The sequence below is a fragment of the Lissotriton helveticus genome, chromosome 2_1, assembly GCF_964261635.1.
Source record: "Lissotriton helveticus chromosome 2_1, aLisHel1.1, whole genome shotgun sequence".
NCBI classification, from domain to species: Eukaryota; Metazoa; Chordata; class Amphibia; order Caudata; family Salamandridae; genus Lissotriton; species Lissotriton helveticus.
Window position 1 is genome coordinate 625,760,360 of NC_136059.1, and position 25,177 is coordinate 625,785,536.

The following is a 25,177-nucleotide window of genomic DNA, read 5'->3' on the forward strand; positions in this document are numbered from 1 at the left end:
TATATAGACGCATTTATACGAAGAATAGAACAGAACACAGATGTACGACCAATTGTTTTGAACGGATTTGAAACAAAAATTCTGGGGTACGCGGACGATCTGGCGGTTACATCAAGTGATCCCGAATTGGCATTGCGAGCGATAGAAAGGGAGGCAGCTATATATGGAAAATTATCAGGATACAAGCTAAATGTCGACAAAACACAGGTTGTAGTAAACCAAAAAATAACGTTGGTGGACAAAAGAATTACCGGAACAGCGACATATTTAGGGGTTTTAATTACCTCTGATATTTCGACAGTGGTGGCAAAAAATATAGAACCTATAATCAGCAAGGCCAAGCTCGAGTTTAATAGATTAAACAATTTACATCTGACTACAATTGGCCGGTGTAATGTGATAAAAATGTCATTTTTACCTAAAGTGCTATATCTCTTTAGGACCATTCCCTTGTTATTTGATAATAAGTGGTTTAGGGAGTTGGAAGGGGTAACAAACAGATTTATATGGGCAGGAGGAAGAACACGCCGTAGTCAAAAAATGTTGTCGCTACCTCGAGAACGTGGTGGGCTAATGCTTCCTGATTTCAAAGCCTATTATTGGGCTACAGTTTTGCAGTATATAAGAGGGATGCTGGGGGGAGATATAACGGATAAATGGAGAGGGAGGGACGTGATTCCAGATGTATATGAACTTCTGGTCAAAGACTCGAATAGATGGCTTCTTAAATACGTGGAGAAAAGCTATTATAAGAAGGTACGCTTCAAGACCCTGGGGGCTGCTATAACAGTATGGTCTATCATTAAGAGGAAGATAAAATTGGGCAGAATGAATTATTATACACCACTATATGGGAGTCCATCGCTCCCAGTAGTATTTCATGATTCCGTAATGAAAGGCTGGGATAGGCAAGGGGTAAAAACTATAGGAGATCTGATAGGGGCGGCAGGGGTAATAATCACCTATGAGAATGCGCAACGGTTATATAATCTAAGGCATAGAGATTTTTATAAATATTTATAAGTCAGGTCAGTCTTATCAAAGAAGCGTGGTGGGGGTGTTGATATGCAAAAATAGATATAATGGAAGATATAAGAAAATAAACTGGATGCTCCATATCGCAATTATACGGTGAAATATGTAAATATAAGGAAGATGACTCTGAAAAAATGTATGAGAAATGGGGAACAAAATTGGGGCTGACAGGGAATGAGGCTGAGAAATCGTTAAAAATGTCAAATACTGTGCTGAGAGCAGCAAATCTGCAAACCCAGCAATATAAAACTCTGTTTGAACTATACCATACTCCCCACAGGGTGGCACAGTGGGGTGGAACTAGAGGTATAACCTGTCCGAGGTGTCAATCTACTCGAGCCAACACTATTCACATGTTTGCCTCATGCCCTGTTTTAGATAAATATAAACAAGAATTGGAGCAATTTTTCAAGAACTCGTTGGGAATGAATATAGCATTGCTTGATGAAGTAATGATCTTAAGAGTAACAAAGAATGGCTTGGATACGAGTTTTTGTATATAGCCATGGTATTAAGTAGATTATGCACAGCGTCATTATGGAAAGATCCCAGGCCACCAACATTACAACAATGGGTCTCTAGGGTTTTGGCGATATATACGTTGGAACAGGCCCTATTTGATAAAAAGGGAAGGGTGAGAAAAGAAGCGGCGAGACGGATATGGGCCCCCATATTAGAATGGAAACAAAGATTGGGGGAGGTTTAAGTTTGTAGCAATATATTTAATAATTTGTATTACTTTGAGTCAGTAAGAATGAATACAGTCAGAATTTGTATGAGGAGTTTATTATAAGGATCAATTTGCTGAAAGGAATGTTTTTTGTTCATTATTTGATTTTGGTGAATAATACAATGGAAATGTAATCTTGATGTTGATGAATAATAAAAATATTTTTTAAAAAAATTTAAAAAAATGTACCGCATTACTCTGCAGCTTTTTTTTCTCTACGTAATTTAGTCAACACTGTGGCATAATTTTGTCCTCCATTGCTGCATAATTACTATGGCCCCAAAGCAGACAGCACATGTTAAAAAGGCTTGTGCATGAAGCAGAGAGACTGTAAAGCTGTAAAGCTTGCAAACTTAATTTGGTTTGTGTGCAAATCCTGCATTGCCGATCTCTGGTGAGTTGCACCACTACTGCTGAAACGGGGCCAATGAAGGTACCAATGGGTGAGGCGGACTGACTTCAGAGGCCCTGTGACTTCAGCAACAGAGTCACTGTTGCTCTAGGGATTGCTGATTTGTACGCCTGCCCATAGGACCGCAGTATAGATTGTGGTGGACAGGCCTTCAAGGTTAAGCCACACTTGGCAATGCTAGGGTCCACTTGCTGGTGCTAAGACACCAGGGTTTAAGTCTAGCATGGGAATGTGCTCCCTCAGGAGAGTGTTCTGGTGGACTGGTCATGAAGGCTGAACCTGGTTCCCCAGTTCTACATTTGGCAGCTCTGGCCATAATGCCACATCCTTTCCTCCACTGAACACCATATTGTTCAACTGAAAGAAACTCACATTACTTTCAGCTACAACCCAATTGTGCCCTGCTATACACACCTGGATGCGACTGAATTCAAATTATGCATTAGACATGAGTACTATGCTGCCTGAAAAAAAGTAGCAACCATCTGGAAAAAGCACACTCATAGGGAATGCAAGATTAAGTAAAGTATGTGAAATATATGCAGCAACAACATGGTTACCTTAACGCTTGTGCACTCTTTATTCAGAAGTCAATGAGTGTTTTGGCCTGCAAAGTTAAGGACATGACCACAGAAAACAGCTGATAAGAATCACATTAAATGTTTTCCACTCCAGGCATCAACCAGGTATTGTAGTCTGTCCAGGAATGGTGTACTTTCCCACCCTGGCAAAACAATGTTGTTCAAAGGAAGACATAAAACGTAAGTATCGCTTCACTGGAAAACTCTGTAAAGTAGCACTAATGTATTTGGGTGTGAATAAAACCAATCTGGCCACTTTGCAACCACTTTGTCTTGCTTTATTTAGTTATTTATTTATTTTTCGTATTCTGAATCTTTTAGAAAAATAAGACGACATTTCCAGCAATAGTGTTTCTTCTTTTTTGTATCCATTTCACAGGGGACTGACTGAAGGAAAGCAGAGTAAAGAGAGGGTAAGCTTCATTTCTTGGAGTCACTGTTGTCAGCAAGTGAAAAGTGAAAAGGAAAAAGAGGGAGGAAGAGGAAGCAAAAGAGAGAGGGGGAGCAGCTGCCAGCATCAGAGCAGGAGAAGTAGACACTGTCCTTGTCTTCCATTTGACACAATTAGGAATAATAGCATATGATAGCTAACTGAGACTAGTAGAGTTTATCACCTACTTCAAGCTACAGGAGCAGGCAGGACCGACCCTTTTTTTCTTAGTACAACTTCAGGCACAGGACTCGCGCTCAAATATACTGATGGCCCTGCAGATAAACACCACTGTGGGTCACTGTCAATATAATGACACAAGCAGTTAGTGTATGGAGCTTTCCATTGCGCCTTATAATAACTACTTGTATCATTTGTGTATGAGCCTACTGCCTCATAGGAGAGGGTTAGAGCTGACTTGGGGTAAGGTGTAGGGGGCAGGTTAGGGAGTGCTTGAGCTGGCTCAAGGAAAAGAAACAGGCAGCCGAATCATGCCTGCACCTTGGATTCAGTCAGAAGCATTAAAGGGGCACCGCCTCCCCTTAAATATTGTGGCACACAAGGCCAAGTCCAGCCCACAAATAAGTCACCTGCCACATGGGTTTTTACCCGCACAAATGGGAAAAATGTCACCCATTTGTGTGGGAAATTGCCCAATCTGGCAACACTGCTATCTTGGTGGATTCAAAGTGGAAAACTGAAAGCATTTTCTACTGAGGATACTGCAGTAAATGAGGAAATTAGGGAGACTGATAACAAATAACTTTACCAAGATGGTCACCAGATAAAAGAGAGCCCAAATATAGTACAAACACCACCCAAATGTAGCCCAAGTATAGCCCAATGACAGAAGTGTGCAGAGCACTTTTTTTGTCGTTTTATATAGTGCAGGCTTGCCCCAAAGCTATTGGAGTAACTTACTTACCCGAGTCTAAGGGGTAACCTTAGACTGGGTAATCTCCAGAGTCAAAGATATTACAATTCACACAATTGTTCCTTGCGATTGGTCGGATCACCATGCCATAATTTTCCATATATCCACCATAAAAAAGAATAAGACCACGCAACCTGTCAAACTCAAAAAGTGGACAAAGGACACCAAAGACCCTAATATTGAACAATTAGTAGCACAATATAAGAAGGATCTAAATCTGCCTAACAACTTGCTGAACGTTTGCAAACTCACTGATCACTACACCACATCAATGATGAGTATAGTCAACTCCACCATGCTGCTAAAACTGAAAAGAAACTCAGAGAAAGATAAAAATCCATGGTTCAAAGGGGCTCTGAAAGTGGAGACAGCAGCCAGCATCCCCCCAGACAAATACAACAATAGGAAAAAAAGGAATTCTTTAGATTGGAAGTGGATAATGCCAAAAACAGACCACAGAAACTTTTCGAGATGTTAAAACAACAATCCAATAATCTGGCCAAATATACTCAAGAAGAAACAAAACCTCAACTGAGCTGTGAGGAATTCTCAACATTCTTCACAGACAAGGCCAACACGCTAGAAAGAGAACTTAGAATGGCAGCTGACAACCTCTATAGCCAATTATCATCACAGAACGATGCTACCTAGAAAAACGCTCAAGACATAACAAAAAATAAAGCACAATGGTCGACCTTCAAGTTATATGACCAAAATACCATTGCCAAAACTCTCTCGGATATCAAACCAAATAGCCACTACAATGGTTCCCTCCCCTCTAAATGCCTTAAAAGAATCAACCATATTGTCGTCCCAATATGGACAAAAATAATCAATGCCTCACTATCTCAAGGAGTCTTACCAGAGTGCCTAAAAAGAGGTTTAAGTACTCCCCATCATCAAAAAACCTACAGCGGACCCGGCAGACCCAAATAACTTTCATCCAGTGACCATTATTCCATTACTTACCAAACTAAATGAAAAATGTGTACAAAATCAACTGAGCAACCACATCACAAATTTCAATCTGCTGGACGACTGCAGATCTGGATTCAGGCCAGGCCACAGTACGGAAACAGCAATCTTACATATAGTGGCTGATGCACTACAGGGCCTGAATCACAATCAAATATGTCTACTAGTTCTTCTTGACCTGTCTTCTGCATTTGACACGGTACATCATGAATAATTACTAGCCTAGCTCGAAGACAGGATAGGATTATCTGGAAATGTTCTGAAATTGTTTGAATATTTCCTACAGAACAGAACACAAAGATTCCTGGTCAACCAGACGCTATCCCCATCATGCCCTAATTCGATTGGAGTTCCACAAGGATCAACATTATCTCCATCACTATTCAACCTATATATCAAACCCCATACAGAAATTCTCCGACACGCAAACATAGCCTATCACATGAACGCAGATGACACTCAGATCCACAATAAAGTGTCATTACAATGGTTAACTAGAAATCACCTGAAATTAAATGCACAAAAAATGGAATTCCTACTAATTTCACCTCAAAGAACCCCGCAAATGTGAAGGAATGGACCAAACTGATCACAGTGCTAAACTGTACCCCTATCCTAGTTGACTCGACCAAATCACTAGGAATCACGCTTGATAAGAACCTAGACATGAAAGCCCACATCAAATCAATGGCAAAAAGTGCCTGGTTTCACCTGAACTATATTTTAAAAGTGAAACCACTTATTGCTACGTCAGACCTCAAAATGGCAGTTCAGTCATTAGTTAAATCAATGATTGAATATGGCTGTACAACATTAACAGGTCTACCTAAAATCTCTACAGCATGCCTAAAAGCCTGTCTCAATGGGGCTGCAAGACTCATTACAGGTTCTAGAAAATATGACACATATCCCTACACATGAAGGCATTAAACTGGCTACCTTACGAAGCCCGAATCCAACTTATACTGGCATGTATTACCCACAAAAACACCAATGTATTTAGTCTAGATAATTGAGCTATCGAAGGAAGCAGACCATCCCGGAATGCCAGAGACATGTTGAGGAAACCTCCCATCTTTCAGAAGAAGAAAACATATGACAGAGCATTCTCCGGAGCAAACCCCAGAATCTGGAATTCTCTCCCTCCAAACATTAGAAAAATTCCAAACAAGGCAACAGTCAAGAGGGAAGTGAAGATCTTCCTAATGAGCAAGCTCCTACCCTAGACATTGACTGTTCATCATCTGCATCGTGGTTAATAGCTGGACATCGCATAGCCCTGTCAGATATGATTACATCTTGCACAAAAAGACCACTGAGATACCAAACCAACCAAATACTGATGCCAACCAGATCTGTTGTAGGTGGTCAACAGCGAATGTACAGATAAACTCACCAGTGAGCTGCGAAGACTTCTTAGATTGTACATTACTACAATTAATGGATCTTTGTAGTTTGATGTTCAAGATACGAAAGGTACACATCAGAACCATATGTATAATACTAATGTTGTACCTCGTGTACCCCGTAAAGATCCGAAAGGCGTGTACTGGAACCAGATTTAGATGATTGTGCTATACCCATTGTATTACAAAATATCTACCTCATATAACTGTGAAGTGCTATGATACCCCTTGGTCATGTTTGCGCTATATAAAACTCTATAAATAAATAAAATAAATAAATACATGAACATCAGTTACATTTCACAGAGATATATTCATTTTGGCTTAAGGCATGCAGAGATTAAGGGCCAGATGTAGGTGGCTCATTACCGGTCGGTAACGGGCGAAATTGAGGATTCGGTAATTTACCGAATGAGTAATTTAAGGAATCGGTAAATTACTGATTTCTTAAATACCGATTCGGTAAATTACCGATTTCCTAATGTAGGGAGCACTTAAATGAGTGCTTATCCCATGTTAGGATTCATTATTTACCACCAACTACAAGTTGGTGGTAAATAACGAAGAAAAAACCCAATTTAATGCAAATTGCTTCAGTGCCATGTTGCAGACATACATGTCCTTAGGGCATGTATGTCTGCAACATGTGCACCCATAAACAATTGAGGGGTGCAACAGGGTGTCAAGGCCCATAGGAATGAATGGCAATTACCGAATCAGTAAATACCGATTCGGTAAATACCGAATCTTAACAATTCGGTAATTTTTACAGATTATTAAGCTACATCGCATTTACCGATTCATAAATACCAAATCAGTAAAATTCGGTATTTACGAATCGGTAAATACTATTGACCTACATGAGGCCCTAAGTGATTTCCTCAGAATCACAGAATGTTGAGCAAACACTAATACTCGAATCTGGTTTCCCAGTTGCAAAGTCTGGAGCTCTGGCTATAACACCCTATCCTGTAATAATCAAGTGATCAACTGGATAAAAAAACATAAAGATAGCAAATATTTTCAATGTGCTTTTTTCGCTTTTTGAGAATTCAGAAAATATGTCCTAATTTTAGTTGGATAGAGCACCGACCATACTTTCTAGGGGAATAAGGCCCTCTCACGGAGGAGGATTCCAAGGCAACAAAATGACCTAGCTGGGCAGGCGAGAGTGGCAACACAACGGACCATGGACAGCAGGGGAAAGGAAGGCAGGGGCAAGAAAAGAACCATGCAGTACAGGCAAGAGGGGCTGTGGCAATATCTAAGACCATTCAGGGCTGAAGGAAGAGGTAGTGGCAGTACAACCATACATGTCAACAGCCCTGATTCAGGCAAGAACTCCTGCTGTTTTTTAGCACAAAGGGATTTTTTTTATCCGTCTCCTGCCTAAAATCTCCTCTTTTTCTATGTAAGTCAATGTGGAAATTGAATTCCTAAAGTTTATTTCAAAACCTGCCTCTTACCAAGTTCAAAATGTTGGAACGTAAGGTACATTGGATCACAGACGGCAGAAAGAATGGGACAGGGACATGGACTTAGATAATAAAGGGCAGTAGGGAGATGGGCAGGGCCATTAAACTGTCATTTAGATGAAATCAGTGATGTCATTGACCATGTCATGAGTGATGTAATATGTGAGGTGATAAGCAGTGCATTGTGGACCATGCATTATAGTTAGCTCAACTGATTTTGAATGAGCAAAACCTGAGCCTAACTATAACGTCTGTGTAACATCTGTTTTTTTCTGTGAATATATATATATATGCATATCCACTAAACAAAGAATCACTTGCTTCATATAATTAGGAGGAGAAAGTGCCATTGGTTGTTGGAGATTCAACTCTTTGTAGTTCCGTTATCTTCTCTATACAAGGATTAATGTTGTCACTCATTTCTATATGAAGACACTCAAGGAACAATCAAAGTGCCAAAATTACACCCACACAAGGTCACTGGAGACGTTGCCTTGTGGTCCTTTATACAGCTGTAGTATAGGGTATGCCCTAGACAAAACCAAACATTAAAGTAACATCATAATTAGGTATTATGTAAAGATCTGTTTTTCTTTTTTTTTAACCTAGAAAATCACTGTAAAAAACAAACATTAAAGTAACGTTATAGTTAGATGTGAGACAAAAAATATGTTTTTGTTTGAAGAAAAAAAACCTTAGAAGTTTACTGAAAATAACAAAGGTTAAAGTAATATTATTAGGTGAATATGTCAATTACAGAATTAACATTTTGAACTAACATAAACACAGAAATTTACAGGTTAGAGTTAGTAAAGCAAACTATAATGCTCACCCCGCCATGCAATGCTTATGACCTCACGTATTACATCACTCACCCATTTCTCACCGAAACACACAGATACTCTAACCCCCCGCCTTTCAATTCCTGAGATTCTGTGTTATGTGCTGAAGGTGTGGTAAAAAGTTGAGGGGACATTTACAAGACAGTCTTTGTTCTATACTTGTCATAAGCAAGAAAGTGTATTGGCAGGGACTATGTTGTTAGACAGTACATCATTACATCAAACCACAGGCCCTTACTCACTGTAGCACTGTTAATTCAATTCTTTTGAAGAAGTATCAGAACATCTGTTAGAATGAGGGCTTGGACTTCAGGGTGTTTGTGCATAGTTGAAAGCCTCAACTCTTATTATATGGCTAATACATCATTAGGTGTTGCCAAGGGTCAACGATTGGCTCTTGTTCTATCTTGGATTACAGTTTGCTTTTCAGGAGGACTTCCCAAGTATCTTGAATAACATAATTTCTCTTAAAAGAAGCTGAAGTGCTCCACCCACGAGTCATCCCCATAGTTTGTGTTCCGTAGTTCCTTTACTGGGCTTGGGCTTGGAATTGACTTGCACTTGGCTTCTAGAATTGTGAGACTTAGGGCCCCAGTAGGATGATGGGCGCCCGCCGGGACTGTGGAGAAACCGGCGGTCAAATTAGGAACAACTGCCCAAAAAAATGACCGTGGCAGTAGCGAGCTAACCAAAGCCGCCCGACACGGGCGGTGATGTCCAAACAATGACCGCGGCAGTCGGAAACGCAGCGGAAAAGCTACAACCCGCTGCATGCATAGCCGAGACTCCACGCGGGAAATTAGTATATACCCGATGGTCCCGCGGTACGATCCGCTGTTTCCGACAGCAGTCGCATACAGAAGTGAATGTGAGAGACAGCGGAAGAGCTGCAGCATAGCTACCGCAGCGGACGATACATGAAAAACATGGCGAATGAAGCAAAAGCACCACCGCAATGCCAAAAATTGCACAAACCAAAGTAGCCATGCCCCCCAAATACACAAAACACAGCCAAATGGAAACTATAATTCCCAGGACATCCCCCACAACGCACCTGACAGCAAAATCCCATGTGGACACACCCACAGAGCTGTATATAAAAACAGCCCCTGCACTGACCACAATCATTTGAACACTCCAGAAGAGAAAGGTATCCACCAGATCTGACAGGAGAGGCAAGAGAACATAGGACACCCACCATCACCACCACCATCACACCAGCACCAACAATCTCCCAGCACATAACACACCTCACACAAAAACACCACACCCACCACCCACACCCCTGCACCCACAAACACTTCAAACACCACACACCACGGCATCACAGAACATGCCCAAATTCACAGAGAGTAAGTTGACAGTCATGGTAAATGAGATAGTCAGAGTGGAACCACAACTGTTTGGTAGCCTGGTCCAACATACACCATTAGCCACCATGACTCAAATGTGGGAAAGGATAGTACAAAAGGTCAATGCAGTTGGGTCCACCCTGCGATCCAAGAAGGAGATCATCAAGTGGTGGCATGATCTCAAGAGGGTTGTCAAAGAGAGGAGGGGCAAGAACCAGGAGCTGTCTATACAGACTGGCAGTGGCCCTCCCATTCCACAGAAAACATTCACACCATGGGAGGAGAAGGTGCTTGCCATACTGCATCCTGAGAGTCTCACAGGAGTATCCGGGTGAGTGGAGGCACACACTAATATGTACTGTTTTGCACATCCAAAAACACACACCACACAAATCATATCCATCTGCACCACACACCCACAGAAGCCTGTCTCACAGATCCAACAGACACCCACACCCATGTACCCTACATGTAGCAAGCAAAATAACCATGCAAGCATGAGCACAGTCAGCCTGCACTACTACTCCCACCATGCCCCCTGTCCCACACCCCAGCAGCATAGAGCACTCCCTCCCTCAAACAAGCACTGTGAAGCCATTGCATTGCTCACCAAACAAACAGGTAGTAGCCATCTTGCTTGGGAGGCCTGTATGTGGGAGGGAGGCCTGCACTACTACTCCGATCATGCTCCCTGTCCCACACCCCAGAAGCATGGAGCACTCCCTCCCTTCCACAAGCACTGTGAAGTCATTTCAGCACATCAAATAAACTAACAGGTAGGTAGCCATCTTCCATGGGAGGCCTGTATGTGGGAGGGAGGCCTGTACTCCAACTCCCACCACGCCCGCTGTCCCACATCCCAGCAGCATGGAGCACTCCCTCCCACAAGCATTGTGAAGCCATTGCATTGTTCACCAAACAAACTAACAGGTATGTAGCCATCTTTCTTGGGAGGCCTGTATGTGGGAGGGAGGCCTGCACTACTACTCCCACCATGACCCCTGTCCCACACCCCAGCAGCATGGAGCACTCCCTCCCTCCCGCAAGCACTGTGAAGCCATTGCAGTACACCAAACAAACTAACAGGTAGGTAGCCATCTTCCCTGGGAGACCTGTATGTAGGAGGGAGGCCTGTACTCCAACTCCCACCATGCCCCCTGTCCCACACCCCAGCAAGATGGAGCCCTCCCCACACCACCCAGGAACACCTGGAAGCCATTGCATTCTACACCCTCACCTTACAGGTAGGTAGCCATCTTGCTTGGGAGGCCTGAATGTGGGAGGGAGGCCTGTACTCCAACTCCCACCATGCCCCCCGTCCCACACCCCAGCAGCATGGAGCACTCCCTCCCTCCCACAAGCACTGTGAAGCCATTGCATTGTTCACCAAACAAACTTACAGGTAGGTAGCCATCGTCACTGGGAGGCCTCTATGTGAGAAGGAGGCCTGCACTGCTACTCCAACCATGCCCCCTGTCCCACACCACAGCAAGATGGAGCCCTCCCCACACTACCCAGGAGCACCTGGAAGCCATTGCATTGTTCACCAAACAAACTAACAGGTAGGTAGCCATCTTCCCTTGGCTGGCTGTTTGAGGGTGGGAGATCTGCATCACTACACACAGCACCAATTGCATGCAATGCATCGATACCTGACATGTACGAGTAATTTATATACCTCTGCATCATGTAATGAGGCACAGTATTGCACTTACAAAAAATAGTGATGAACTGTCAATTGTGTAGTGTACAGACAGTGGATGACACACAGCTTACATAATTCTTGCACAGTGCACAACACTGACCATTCCCCATCTAATCCACAGGTGACCAAGAACTCACTGCTGAGGACGACAACGACTAGAAGAGCCAGTCCCCACCCGCGGTACATGGACTCTCGGATGGTGACTCCCAGGATTCTCTGGATGATGAGCACCAGGCCGGCCCATCTGGTGTGCCAGGGAGCAACAAGTCCCAGGCCCCAATCCTCCCACCACCACGTCTGCTGCAACAACAACTGCACAGCAGACCTCTGCAGTTACGGCCTCTGCCTCCACCGCCGCCACCACCGCCACCACCAGTGCCACCTGCAGCACCCTCCCTGTCCTAGGGGATGACCATCCCACACCAACAACTCTAGACGGCAGGGAGAGTGTGCGTGGACCCACAGTGGCGAGACAGCAGGTCCGTGGCAGCAGGGCAGGTGGGAGGGCCAGGGTCACCCCCAGACCTCAGGAGGTTGGGACACCATCCCTGGACCATTTCACCAGAGTCATCGGGGGCTACAAACAGGTCCAGCGACAATGTGGCCAATCTGAAGTACTATTACGTGAGCTCATCCTGCTGATGAGGTCCATCAAAACCTGCATGGGACAAATGGTGGACCTCATGGGCAAGCAAGTGGCATGACTGAGAGACAGGCCTGCGTCCCAAACAACACCTCCGCCCCCTCTGTTGTGCTGCAGGATGACAGTGCACCATCCTGCCCTGCGGCCACAGAGAGGCGTAAGTCCAGAGAAGCCGCTGGCCATGCAGCAGGGCCCCCCGCCCAATCGATCAAGGGGGCATCTAAAGAAGAGCCTGGGAGTCTCTGGAGGCAAAGCACCAGCCAAACGCCAGTCACGAAGCCAGCCGTGATGGCAACCCTCTTCCCCACTGTATTGACTGTTTGGAGTGTCCTTCCCCACACTGCCTTGTGAATGGCACCTGTCTTTTGGACTGGGTCACCACATCGATGTGGTGTCTGTCTACTCTTACATCTCATTTACCATGACTGCCATTTTACTGCTACATCACCACCTTCATGTAAATCTGGCCGCACTCCTCACATGTCAACTTTGTAAATAAAATACCTTACACACTTCAATTGGTTCAGCTTTGTCTTTAGTTCAATATTTACAGAGTTCAAAATGTCCATAATGTATCCAAAAGATGTACAGTATGTAGGCATGGATAATTTCAAGGCACCTAGAGAGACACAACAGAACAGTCACTGGTGTGAGTGTGGCATCACAGACAGTACACTACACCAACCATCTACACGAGTCAACAGGCAGATAACACAATGTGCAACAAGTGTCAACAAACTGAATCCCGTATATGTTCACAGAGGCTTTTGAGGGAAAGTTTCAGATCTTTGAGACTCAGGTTAAGGAATCGAGGGACCATGATACGGAGGCGCTAATGGCCAATTTTAACCGGGCTCTGACTCAGACACTGGATGCGGTTATCCCGAAAAAGAACACTAAGCCTAGGACTAGCCGAGTCTCAGCACGCTGGTACTCAGGGGCTCTAAAAACGGAAAAATCCTCCTGTAAAACTTTGGAGAGACAATGGAGATGATCCAAAAACGAGGGGGACAAAAGGACCAATAAAAATGCTCTAGCAGGATACCACCACAATATTAAATCGGCCAGATGCATATACATCCAAATGCAAATTGAACAAGCGGGGAATTCTGTAAAGACATTGTATAATATTGTAAAGGGCTTCTCTTCCCCGCAGGCCTGCATACAACGACCAATGGAAACACAGGAGCTCTGTGAGGCGTTAGCCTCCTACTTCCAGGATAAAATCTCCCTGATATATGAGAACTTTCCTATAAATAAAAGCACCAGCCTAGTTGAAGCTTGTGCTCATATTGTGGTGCCGGGAAATGGCCTCAACTAGTTTGAGCCTATTACCCGGCAGGATGTCATTCGTCTTCTCCAAACATCAAAGTCAGGATCCCCGAGTGTCACTTGCCCGCCATATGTCATGGCCTTGATTGCAACCAGCTGTGCGCCGGCTATTCAGGAGATCTTTAACTCCTCGATGGCCAGTGGCTACATTCCCATGACGTGGAAGAAAGCCCACGTGCGCTCTATTCTTAAAAAATCTTCAGCAGATCCCGCAGTCCTGAGCAACTATAGGCCAATATCACTACTCCATCTGCTGGCAAAGATACTGGAGGCACACATTAACACTCAATTGAGCAAGTATCTGGAGTCCAATAATATCCTGGACACATCGCAGTCCGGCTTTCGGCCGGGATTTAGTACAGAGACTGCCATTTTGGCAGTCACGGATTCCATCAGGCGAACGCTGGACGGAGGGGGATCCGTGATGCTTATTCTTCTGGACCTCTCTGTAGCATTTGATACTGTGTCACATCAACTGCTGGCAGAGAGGCTGCAGGATTGCCGAATCGGGGATCTGGCACTGAAGTGGCTGGTCAACTTCCTGGCTGACAGGAAACAACAGGTTATGATGGGCCCTTTTAGATCTTCCAAATACCTGTTGGAGAGAGGGGTCCCACAGGGCTCGTGCTTAAGCCCGACCCTTTTCAATGTATATATGGCTCCACTAGCCAGAATAGTGCGGCAGTATGGGTTTGAGGTCGTCTCATATGCAGACGACACTCAACTGATTTTCCCTATTGGGAAAAATCTGGCAGAGGAAAGAGTGTGTTTCGCACAAGGAATGCTGGCTATTGCAAATTGGATGGCAGAATCCTGCCTTCAATTAAACCCGGGAAAGACAGAGCTAATGTTTCTGGGAAAAAGACAGGAACTAGTGCTGGATGACTGGTGGCCGGTTTAGCTGGGCACTGCCCCAGTCCCCTCGGACTCAGTGAAGAGTCTGGGAATCCAGCTCGACGAAAACCTGTCTATGAAAAAAAATGTCAGCAATATAATGACCTCTTGTTATTACAGCCTACGGCTGTTGCGGAAAATCATTCCTTATCTCCCCTTGAGCCATCGCAGGACGGTAGTCCAAGCATTAGTAATTAGTCAGATGGACTATGGCAATGCTCTGCTGGCGGAAGTAGGAGTCATGCAGCTAGCAAAGCTCCAAGTCATTCAAAACACGGCCGCCCGGATGGTTCTAAATCGCCCCCCGGGTACCCCATCGCTCCCCCTTCTGAAGGAACTGCATTGGCTGCCGGTCAAAAAGAGAGCTATCTTCGAAACATGCTGCCTAGTCTTTCAAGCCATGAGGGAAATTGGCCCAACATATCTACAAACCAAACTATGCAAATTGACATTGTCTTGTAATTTAAGATATAATGATAAAGCTCTCCTAGCGATGCCGCGTATCTATCGGAATCGCCTGGGAGGTAAAGCCTTTTCATACGTCGGCCCCAAATACTGGAACTCCCTACCGGAAGTGCTGCGAAAGTCCCCCTCTTACCTGACTTTCAGGAAACATCTGAAAGCCTTCCTATACTGATGACATGCTCTGGGTTTTCGCTGCTCTCAGCAACTGACCAAGGTAGCGCGGAGATGCCCCCGGGTGATTCAAGCGCTTTACAAACTACCAATACCATACCAATACCATGACATGTCACTGCCACAGTTCCACACACAGGTGACTTTACATGTGCCTGTCTGTACCATCCGCACATAGCCCTTCACGACCACAGCAATCACACCATACATAGTACAAGTTGTACCTTGTCACCCACCTTCAAGTGAAGTAGCGGATGATGAGCTGTTGACGCATGTCAACTCCTTCCTCCTCACCACTTTCCTCATCACTGGACTCAGGTCCTTGGGCAGGCGGGTCCTCATCATCATCCAGGAGCAGGGGAATCCCCTTGTGAATGGCCATGTTGTGGAGCATACAACATGCCACAAAGATCTTACAGACCTTCTAAGGCGAGTATGACAGTGCACCTCCAGTACTGTCAAGCCAGTGGAATCTTGACTCGAGCAGGCCAAAAGTCTGCTCAATGACAAGACGGCTCCTGCCATGGGCCTCGTTGTACCTGATATCAGCCGGGATCAGTCCTGGGATTACGTAGTGGGCTCAGCAGCCATGGATGGCTGGGATATGCAGAGTCACCTAGGAATGGCAAACACACATTGCAATTTTGCACAGGCAGAGGGGAGCAGGTCACACACACAGCATGCCATATTACTAGGCATACTCACCCACAATCCAAGCACACTCGGGAAGCAGATTTGCCATCATCCGGGGCACAATGCTGTTCCTCAGGATGTACGAGTCATGGGCCGAGCCCGGGAATTTGGCACACACATGCGAAATGGTCGTGTCTGCCATGCACACCACCTGCACATTGATCGAGTGATAATGTTTACGATTGTGAAACATTTGCTCACTCGCCTGTGGTGGCACCAGACCGACATGTGTGCAATCAATGGCACCAACAACACGGGGGATGTTCCCAAGTGGATAGAAGTCTCCCTTCACAACGAGCAATTCTGCTCCCCTGGGGAAATGTATGTATCTGTCCTTATAGATCATCATGGCTGCAAGAACATCCCCCAGCACCATGCTGACCATGGTTTGAGACATCCCTGCAGCGCTGGCAACGGTCGCAAAATCCTCCATGTCCTCCAGCAGTGTCAAGTGACGTAGGAGATTAGGCCTCCTACTAGTTGAGATGAAAATGGACACATGTCAATGACAGCCATCATGAGATGGCCATAGCACATCCCATTAAGGATGTCATAGAAAAACAAAGACTGCCCTGAGAATTGTGTGACACACCAGGTTACATGGGTGGACGTTTGAGCCACATAGAGGGCACACCTCTCCATTTACCATACACAAGTGCCTCAAACAACACATAGGTCAATGTGAATGCACACATACCAAACCCCCCATTTCACATATGCACGCCTTGCAGCGTACCATCCAGCCAATGTGTGTAAAATGAACATGACTGTCTCATACTCATATGCTGTACCTGTCACACCTCAATGCATCATGTAAACTTGGCACACATCCACAACACAATGATCGCAGTAGTGCACAAACTGTCAATTCTGTGTATGAGCAGATATAAAAGCACAAGTAAGTAACAACATCAAACAGTGAGACAAGCCATTCCACGGTCATCACTGATCCACAACACATTGATTAGCAAACACATTTTTGAGTCCACTTCAACACTGTCATGCATCATCCACCATCAAATGCATATTTGACATTGCAGGGACTACAGACCAATGTACGTCACACATACCCAACCATGGCACGTGCGGGCACCTGTAGATTCAATGGAATAATGGCATTGTGGGCACAATGATGTGCCCTTCACCATGTTGGAAAAAACACGGCGTGTCCCACTTTACAAGCCCAAGAGCTAAGCAAAAAGGTTTGCTGTCTGTACGTATGGGTATAGTAAAAGCTAAGGCCACAAGGCGAACCTTTCTTGTGATATGGGAGTGTGGAAAAAAGGTGAAAGTCAACAAAATTCTGGTGTGTCAATGCTGCAAAATTGCTATAGATACCCACAGGTTTAGTGTTATTGTTGCTCATAGTAAAGGTAAATCAACTAGGCTAATACCAAAAGATTTATGTAACAAATGTATACAGATTTTATTAGTTCACATACAATATCAATCATTTAATATTTTTTTTAAAAACAACATAGGTGATCACACATCATAATTTTATACACAATTCATAAAAAGTAAAACATGATACATAAAACAAGAATCATAATAAAGTCAAATTTCCAAGTCCATTCATTTTCCCCTGGTCCCAGACAAACCCAAAAAGGGGGCCTCCTTATTTTTTCCCCTTCACCATGTTGCCACTGTGTATGTGTTCAACTGTTCCTGATGGACATTGCCATTGCATGCCACCCTACTCGCGATAGCTACCGCCTGCCCATGGCGGTGTGTCACCAGCACCACCCCTTAGACAAGTGCGGTAGTCATTGGCATGGAGACATGCCCAAATGGCGTAGGCATGCTCCGCCACCCTACTTTCTGTAGCTACCTCCTGACCCCGGCAGTGTGTCACCGGCACCACCACTTACACAAGTGCGGTAGTCATTGGCATGGAGACATGCCATGCCCAAATGACGGTGGGCATGCTCCGCCACCCTACTCGCGGTAGCTACTGCCTGGCCCCGGCGGGGTGTCACCAGCACCACCCCTTACACAAGTGCGATAGTCATTGGCGTGAAGACATGCCCAAATGGCGGTGGGCATGCTCTGCCACCCTACTCACGGTAGCGCACTCCGGGCCCCTGCGGTGCATCACCGCCATGGAGCATTGCCTACAGCCAATGGGAGCGATGATTGCGGTGGCATGATGAAGTTTTGAAAATCGCGAAAGGCGTGCGCCACCACCGCGGAGGCGGTCATGGATGCTTTTGAACGATGCACCATCGCAGTAGCGCACCCCGGGCCCCTGCGGTGCATCACCGCCATGGAGCAATGCTACCAGGAATTCACATGCCTTAATTCCCTAATGATTTCTAAATCCATTTTACTGGGGTGGGGGTGTGAAACAGACACGAGATAATGCCAGGTTAAAATAATTGAAAGCGGGCGCTGGTGTTATGGGGATGGCCTTGCTGCTTAAAAAACACATAAGCAGTTTCAGCTGAAGCAGCGCATATCCGGCTTGCAGGAAGAGAAACTCAATAAAGTAAATAGTGCTTACAGACTAAATAACAGGTTCCGTGTAACAACCGAAGTAAAGGGGCCAGTAGCCATGGGATGTTACAAATGAAGACAAGGCCGTACTAAGGAGGGACTAACAAGCCAATTAACTAATCCAAAGGCAGCATTTACGAAAGACAATGAAACAAGCCAATGACAAATATGAGAGGAGAGTGGGCGCTGGCTTCTCTCCCAAACTCTACTACAGCAGTCTCGCAGAGCGAGCAGCACATGCACACTGCCAATAGGCTTGACCTAAAAATTAGACACTTTTCCACTTTTGTCTATTCAGTAAAACATATGTTGAGTGTGTATGATTCTTTGCAAGCCTCAAAGCTTAAGCCTGTAATACTGTGGGGCCCTAGGCCCACATGGTGGAAGAACAGCGACTCAGACACCAGAGGTAGAGTGGGTTAGTGAGCCTCGAGCACGTGCGCTCGGCTCCTTTCATTAACTGTGTCACGTGATGTCGTGACATCAGTGGTGGGTGGGTGTTCAGTGTAGGCATACATGGTTAACCCTTAACAGTGTCAGCTAGGACACTACATTCCTCCCAAACTTTAATAAAAATTAAGGAAAAGCAAAAAGTCCGAGCCTGTGGGAGGAAGTACATAAATATACAGTAATTACAAATTTACAGTGAGTCTCTTCAGCTGCTTGCTTGATGACGGTGATGGAAATTGCTGCTGAGACTTTATTTCTTCTTGGCTCGACGTCCTGGTTCTCGGTGGGCGTGTTCTTCTTTGCTTGCGCCGTGGACGTGTGGTGGTCAGTCCACGGAGATCTTGCTTTTGAGGATGATTTCAAACAGGATGACCAGAAGTTAGACTTGGATGGGGTTGTCTTCAGCTGGTCCGTCGGTTTCTTCACTGTAGGCAGCTTGGCTTCACTTTTCAAAGGGTGGAGTGTTCGAAGGACATTCTTCTCACTAGGACGCCTCTCTCGCGGGTGTTCTCCTGCCACGAGATATCACCGGAGGCCCTTTTTACCAGGTTTCCACTGGGCCGGGTATTATTCCACAGCGTTGCTCCAACTCCACAGTCTGCATGTGAATGGAGGAGTCGATGGGGTACTACCTCACAAAGTCCGTAGCTCCACCTGAAGGGTAGTTGTTGACTCTTGCCTTTGCGCACAAGTTCCTCATCTTCCTGGGACGTGCAGGTTAGACGGCGATGGACTCATCTCTCGTGTTGGGAACCTCTGCCACCGGTGTCCCTGAGGCCTTTGCCCCTTGGATCTCCACGGGCTGGTGTGGATTGGTCAGTTCTCCTTGTTCAGAACATCTGAGCTCCCTCAGCTTCCAGACTTCCGCTCAATCCCAAAGGTGGGTGTTGCCAATGGTCCGGCCTGTGCTCTCCTACCGTCCACGGGTCGTCGGGGTCTTGTGAATAGGTGCCTGTTCTGTTCTTGGTGCTATCAGTGTTCTCCAGGACGTGCGGGTCACTGTACACGATGTTGTGGTGTGTCACCTCTTCTTCTTCTTGTAGGTGTGTGGACTTGTTACACCTCACTTCACCTTTTCCAGAAGTTGTTGATGATGGCGTCGTACCACATGACTTCTTACTTCAGTTCTCTTCTTCATGGCATCGTGCCACTCTTCTCCTTTTCACGACACAGTGTGGTCACCTTTCTTCCTTTGTCTTGCTGACCAGGCTTCTTCAAGCAGCGTGCACTCCGCCTGTTTCCATCTGGTCTTGCCCTGTCTTTAGGACACTGTCTTCTCTCCACTCTTCGGTGACTGGACCGGTCATTACGATCTTCTCTCTTGTCTCCGATTGCTTCTAGTTACTCTTGGTGTTGCGTCCGTCTCTCCGGGTCTTCTGATCTCTCAGTTCACGGACGTCTTCTGGCAGGACATATTCATCCTGACTTGGCAGAATTTCTTCTTTCATTTCTAGCGATCATTTTGGGTGATCGGCTTTTGTTTGGGGCGCCTCTCTGGCTTGTCGGATCATCCTTTTTCTTGGGCGATCTTCTTTGCTACCAGATGGGGTGGACAGCTTGCTCTTCGTGAGTCTTCTTGCTATCCGCGACCGTTGGGATCGCTATTGGTTCTGCTGCAGTGCTTTTGCGTTGGCGCAGTTTCTCCTGCGCTCTTCGTGTGCTCTGCTTTTCCGGAGGGTTAGCTTCACCGCTCTATGGACCTTCTCCAGTGGATGCACTTCTCGTGCTTGCTTCCGGTGAGGTTCTTTAGCTTCTTGGGGCGTTGACCTTGCTTGGTTGTTTCGCCTCCTTTTGGCTGCGGGGTAACTTTGCGTTACTCTTCCGGTGCACGTCAGTGTGCAGTGTAGTGGCAAGTTCTCGCTTCACTTGGTACAGTCGTGATACATCGTCAGTGTAGCTTTGTCTCTTGTGGTTGATTTGATTCTTTGGCGTCGTCGCTCTTCCACGTACATATCGCACTTTTCTTCTTCACACTTGGGTACTTGCCTCGCACGTCTTCTGGTGCTTTGGGTGTGGCTTCCTTACTTTCAGGCGCTGTCCTGTACTGTCTGCGTCCGGGGTACACTTACGCTCTTCCAGTTGGTTGCCTGTGAATCTTGCTGCTTGCGGTAGACGCTTCTGACTGTTCCTCGACGTCCAGCGTGAGGTTGTCTGCTCTCCTTCATTTGCGATGAACACCTGTGGCCACAGGCGTCACTTCTGCAGTGTTGATGGGTCTCCGTCTATGTCCGCGTCGCTGCAAGCTTCCTTTCCCTGTAGGCTTTCCCTTGGTTTAGCTTGTGCTTGTTTCCTGTACTAATCCTTGTACTGCTTCCGCAAACTGTTGTGGGCTGTGGTCTTTAGTCTGCGTTGTTGCAGGTTTGCCTTGTGCTTGTTTGCTGAGTTTTGGATTTGTTTCCAGGCTGTGATTTCTGCATTAAGTCACTAGGTGGCAGTGTGCTTTGCTGGCAGTCCACGTCGTTTTTCTGGAGCTTTCTTTTCATGGGGCTTCCGGTGCTGGGCTGTGTTCTCCGTTGGAGCTGGTGGCGCTGCAGCCCCTCAGGCTCCACAGGTGTGCTGGGGGCCGGTCTCAAGGATGCCAGGTAAGTCATTATTTATTTTTCTTTAGCCAGCTCCTCGCTCTTTGTCACTTTGCTGCGTGGGGGAGGGCCAGGTCTGCCCCTGTGTAACTCTCCTCTGTCCCTCAGGCTGTACAGGACACTCGCACTATTGTTGAGGAGCTTTAACACTTGCTGGCCTCCCTGATCAGACACGGGCCACCCGCGGTCTGATCTTTCGTTTTCCCCCGCCTCCTATGGGACAGTGCTTTACAATGCTAGCGCCCAGCAGCTCCTCACACGCTGCGGGCGCTTCCTTGCCACTTCCATTCCCCTTCTCCCCTCCGCCGCAGCTTCACTCTGCTCTCGTGCTGCGCGGGGGGGGGAGGTTTGCTGATAGTTTCTCCCGGCCGTGGCGCTTTCACAGGTGGGGCAAAGTTAGTGGACACAGCGGGTAGGCCCCGCTTACAGTGATAGGCGCCCGATGCGGGCGCTTGCCTTTGAAGTCAATTCCCCCGCCGCCGCACTTTGCACACGCTGCGCGGCGGGGACGGCTGCAGGCAGGCAGGCCGCGGGTGGGCTCCGCTGGCGCTGCTTTATCCTGGGTTTATTGTGGGCCTCAGTTGCATGCGGGTGGGCTCCGCTTAGTGTCTCGTTGGCATCATTCACCCTCGCTGCGGCCGCTTCTTATCGCACATGCGGCGCGGCGGGGGACGACAGACGCTGCTGGCAGGCCGCGAGTGGGCTCCGCTGGCGCTGCTGTATTTACAGTTTATTTTGGGCCGCAGTTGCATGCGGGTGGGCTCCGCTTAACATCAGTTATAAGGGGGGTGATCCAGGCAGGCCGCGGGTGGGCTCCGCCGGCGCTGCTTTGTTTTTAAAGTTTATATGCGGCTGCTTCACGCCCGGCGGGGCGCCTTACCATGCGGGTGGGCTCCGCTTGTGGGCAGTCATAGGGGGGATCGCTCCTGGCATACGCGACCCCCGGTGCCACTCGCAATCCTCAGGCTCACCTTCGGCCTCCGGGCCTTTTCTTCGGTTGCGGCCGTGGCGGGTGGGCACCGCACGGTCCGCTTTATCCTCGAGTGCCTCGCTCCGTAGGACAGCTACCGATGGTGCGGGGTCGGCTCCCGATCACCTCCTTATCAAAGGCTAGGCCCGGGGCACGGTGCACGCCCCGTGGGCACTCGGCGGCCGGCACTGCTTCCTCTGGGGGTGCCCTTTGCTCGGGCAGGATTCTCTCCCCCTTTTTAGCAGTGGCTGCGTCGCGTGGAATTAGAACCACTCCCTCGTCGCCATTGTAATACTGTGGGGCCCTAGGCCCACATGGTGGAAGAACTGCGACTCAGACACCAGAGGTAGAGTGGGTTAGTGAGCCTCGAGCACGTGCGCTCGGCTCCTTTTATTAACTGTGTCACGTGATGTCGTGACATCAGTGGTGGGTGGGTGTTCAGTTTAGGCATACATGGTTAACCCTTAACAGTGTCAGCTATGACACTACAAAGCCTAAGTAATGATCTGACAAGGAATGACAGGGAGAGCAAATACAAGGATTTTAAACCACTAAAACCATCTCACACCAACTTAACTATTGAATGTCTCATTCCACACGTTCGATCCTGGGATGGATACCGGTTTTAGACGTATGGCCATATTCAATTATGCAATGCAGGAAAAGGAAGGGTGGCTTTTAGCCTATGGAATGATGCTGACCATTGGAGAAGTAATTGAAAAAAAGAAAAGAAAAAGAGGACATAGTGGTGCTGCTTGGAGTATCGATATATCTCAAACTTTAGGATTGGGAGTGGAAAAAGAAGAATTTAAATAAAGAGTGTCAAGAGCAAGTAATCCAGGCTTATGAACTTGCCATCCATGGAAACGCATTTCCTATTTATGAAATGGGACAAGACAAGATGATTTCATATCATGCCGGCTACGTGCAGCGTGCCTCTTTGGATCTCTATCTTACTAATGTGAACCGCAGGTGTTAGTATGTTCCCTTCACCTACATCAATGAAATAATTCATAATACTTCTAGGATCAACTCAGGGTAGACTCCACGAAGAGCCAATTTGTGCAGTAAATAAAACATAATGAGTATTATTAGTATCTTTTTTGCCTGTCTTCATGGGGTAATGAGATTTAACTGTTTTTTTCTGTGCATGCTAAGTGCTCCTGCCAACAGCAATTTGGCAGCACAATTTCATTTCAATAAATTGAAACTCATATGAACCGCTCTCATTCCTCCTCTTAATGAAGGCGAATGTTTCTTTTTTGCAATTATTGCAGTCTTTGTATTTATTCTCCCGTTAAAGAGTCCCTCCACGGCTCCCCTGTCGCTCAAGGGTAAGCAGGTATGCAGGGAAGTGTCCGGAGTGTGCCTGGGGTACACTAGGCCCCAGTGATGCCCCAGGACACGCTCCTCACTTCTAATGATATTATTCCGCTCTGCTCAATAATTCTTATCTGTGTTCATATATTTATGGCCTGCTGAGAAAAAGAACGTATTACCTTGCATTCCGGCAGTGCATGCCTGCCTTCCACGACAGGCGGGACTTTGTAAAGCCGATGCTGTAACTAACAGAATCTTTCAAGTTATAATAAGTCTCGTCGTTGACTGATGTCACGCCGTAATACATTCTCGATCATTCCGCTTGATGGAGTGCACCATCAAGTCCATTCATCTGCTGTGGCAGCGTTACTCACTGATATAATTCCAAGGAATTGGAAATCTTTTGATTTATTTTAGATCCTTAAATCTACAATTCGGTTTCATGGGGGGCCCTTTGGGAGGACATTCGCGGTGCAGGCCAGGCCTTGGATGTTTCTAGAAAAATGTTTTTTTGGGCAGTGACATCATAAAACGTTATTGTCTAGAATGAGAAGATATATATACTATGCGGAATTAACCTGGGGCTTGCTCTGAATTAATGAACACAAACTTCGGAAAGTACACAGCTAACAGCGGGATTTGTCCAGTGCAATAATGCATTAGGGCTGTCACTGCAACATATTTGCTGTGCAAAAAATAGTGTGCTCACTTGTGCAAATGTTTTTGTCAAACCCTAAACCAATTATAAAGTTAGTGAGACAAATGAGGAGAATGTAGTTTACTTGTTAATAGTATCGTTCTTCCTTTCTTTTCCTTCTTTCTTGCTTTACTTTATTTTGGCCAATGGCCATAAAAGTGATACATTTAAAATAGTTATAAAAATGAAGCACAATACAATGTGAACATGAAATCATACAGATACCAGGCAGGCATAAAGTATTCGTAGAAGCATGCACTTTTGTCCTAGGGACAAAGAACTGAGGTACAAACTCTCGACCATAGACAAAAACATGTTGTGGTCCGTCATGCCTACAAGTTCAGTTTATAAATGTCATGCTGTAGTAAGGGTGTTTGAAAAACTTTCGGGCACAATAATAAAATTTGTAAAACAGATACCCCAATAAAATGTATTGCTAGGCGCATGTATGCTACATTTAACACATTACATAGTGATTGACCGATTGTGGAACACAGTTGGTATGGTTACAGGAATACAACTCCGGTTAAATTCCCTTCCATGTCTCACAGACAACATATCTGAATGAAGTGCAAGTGCTTCCGCTTATA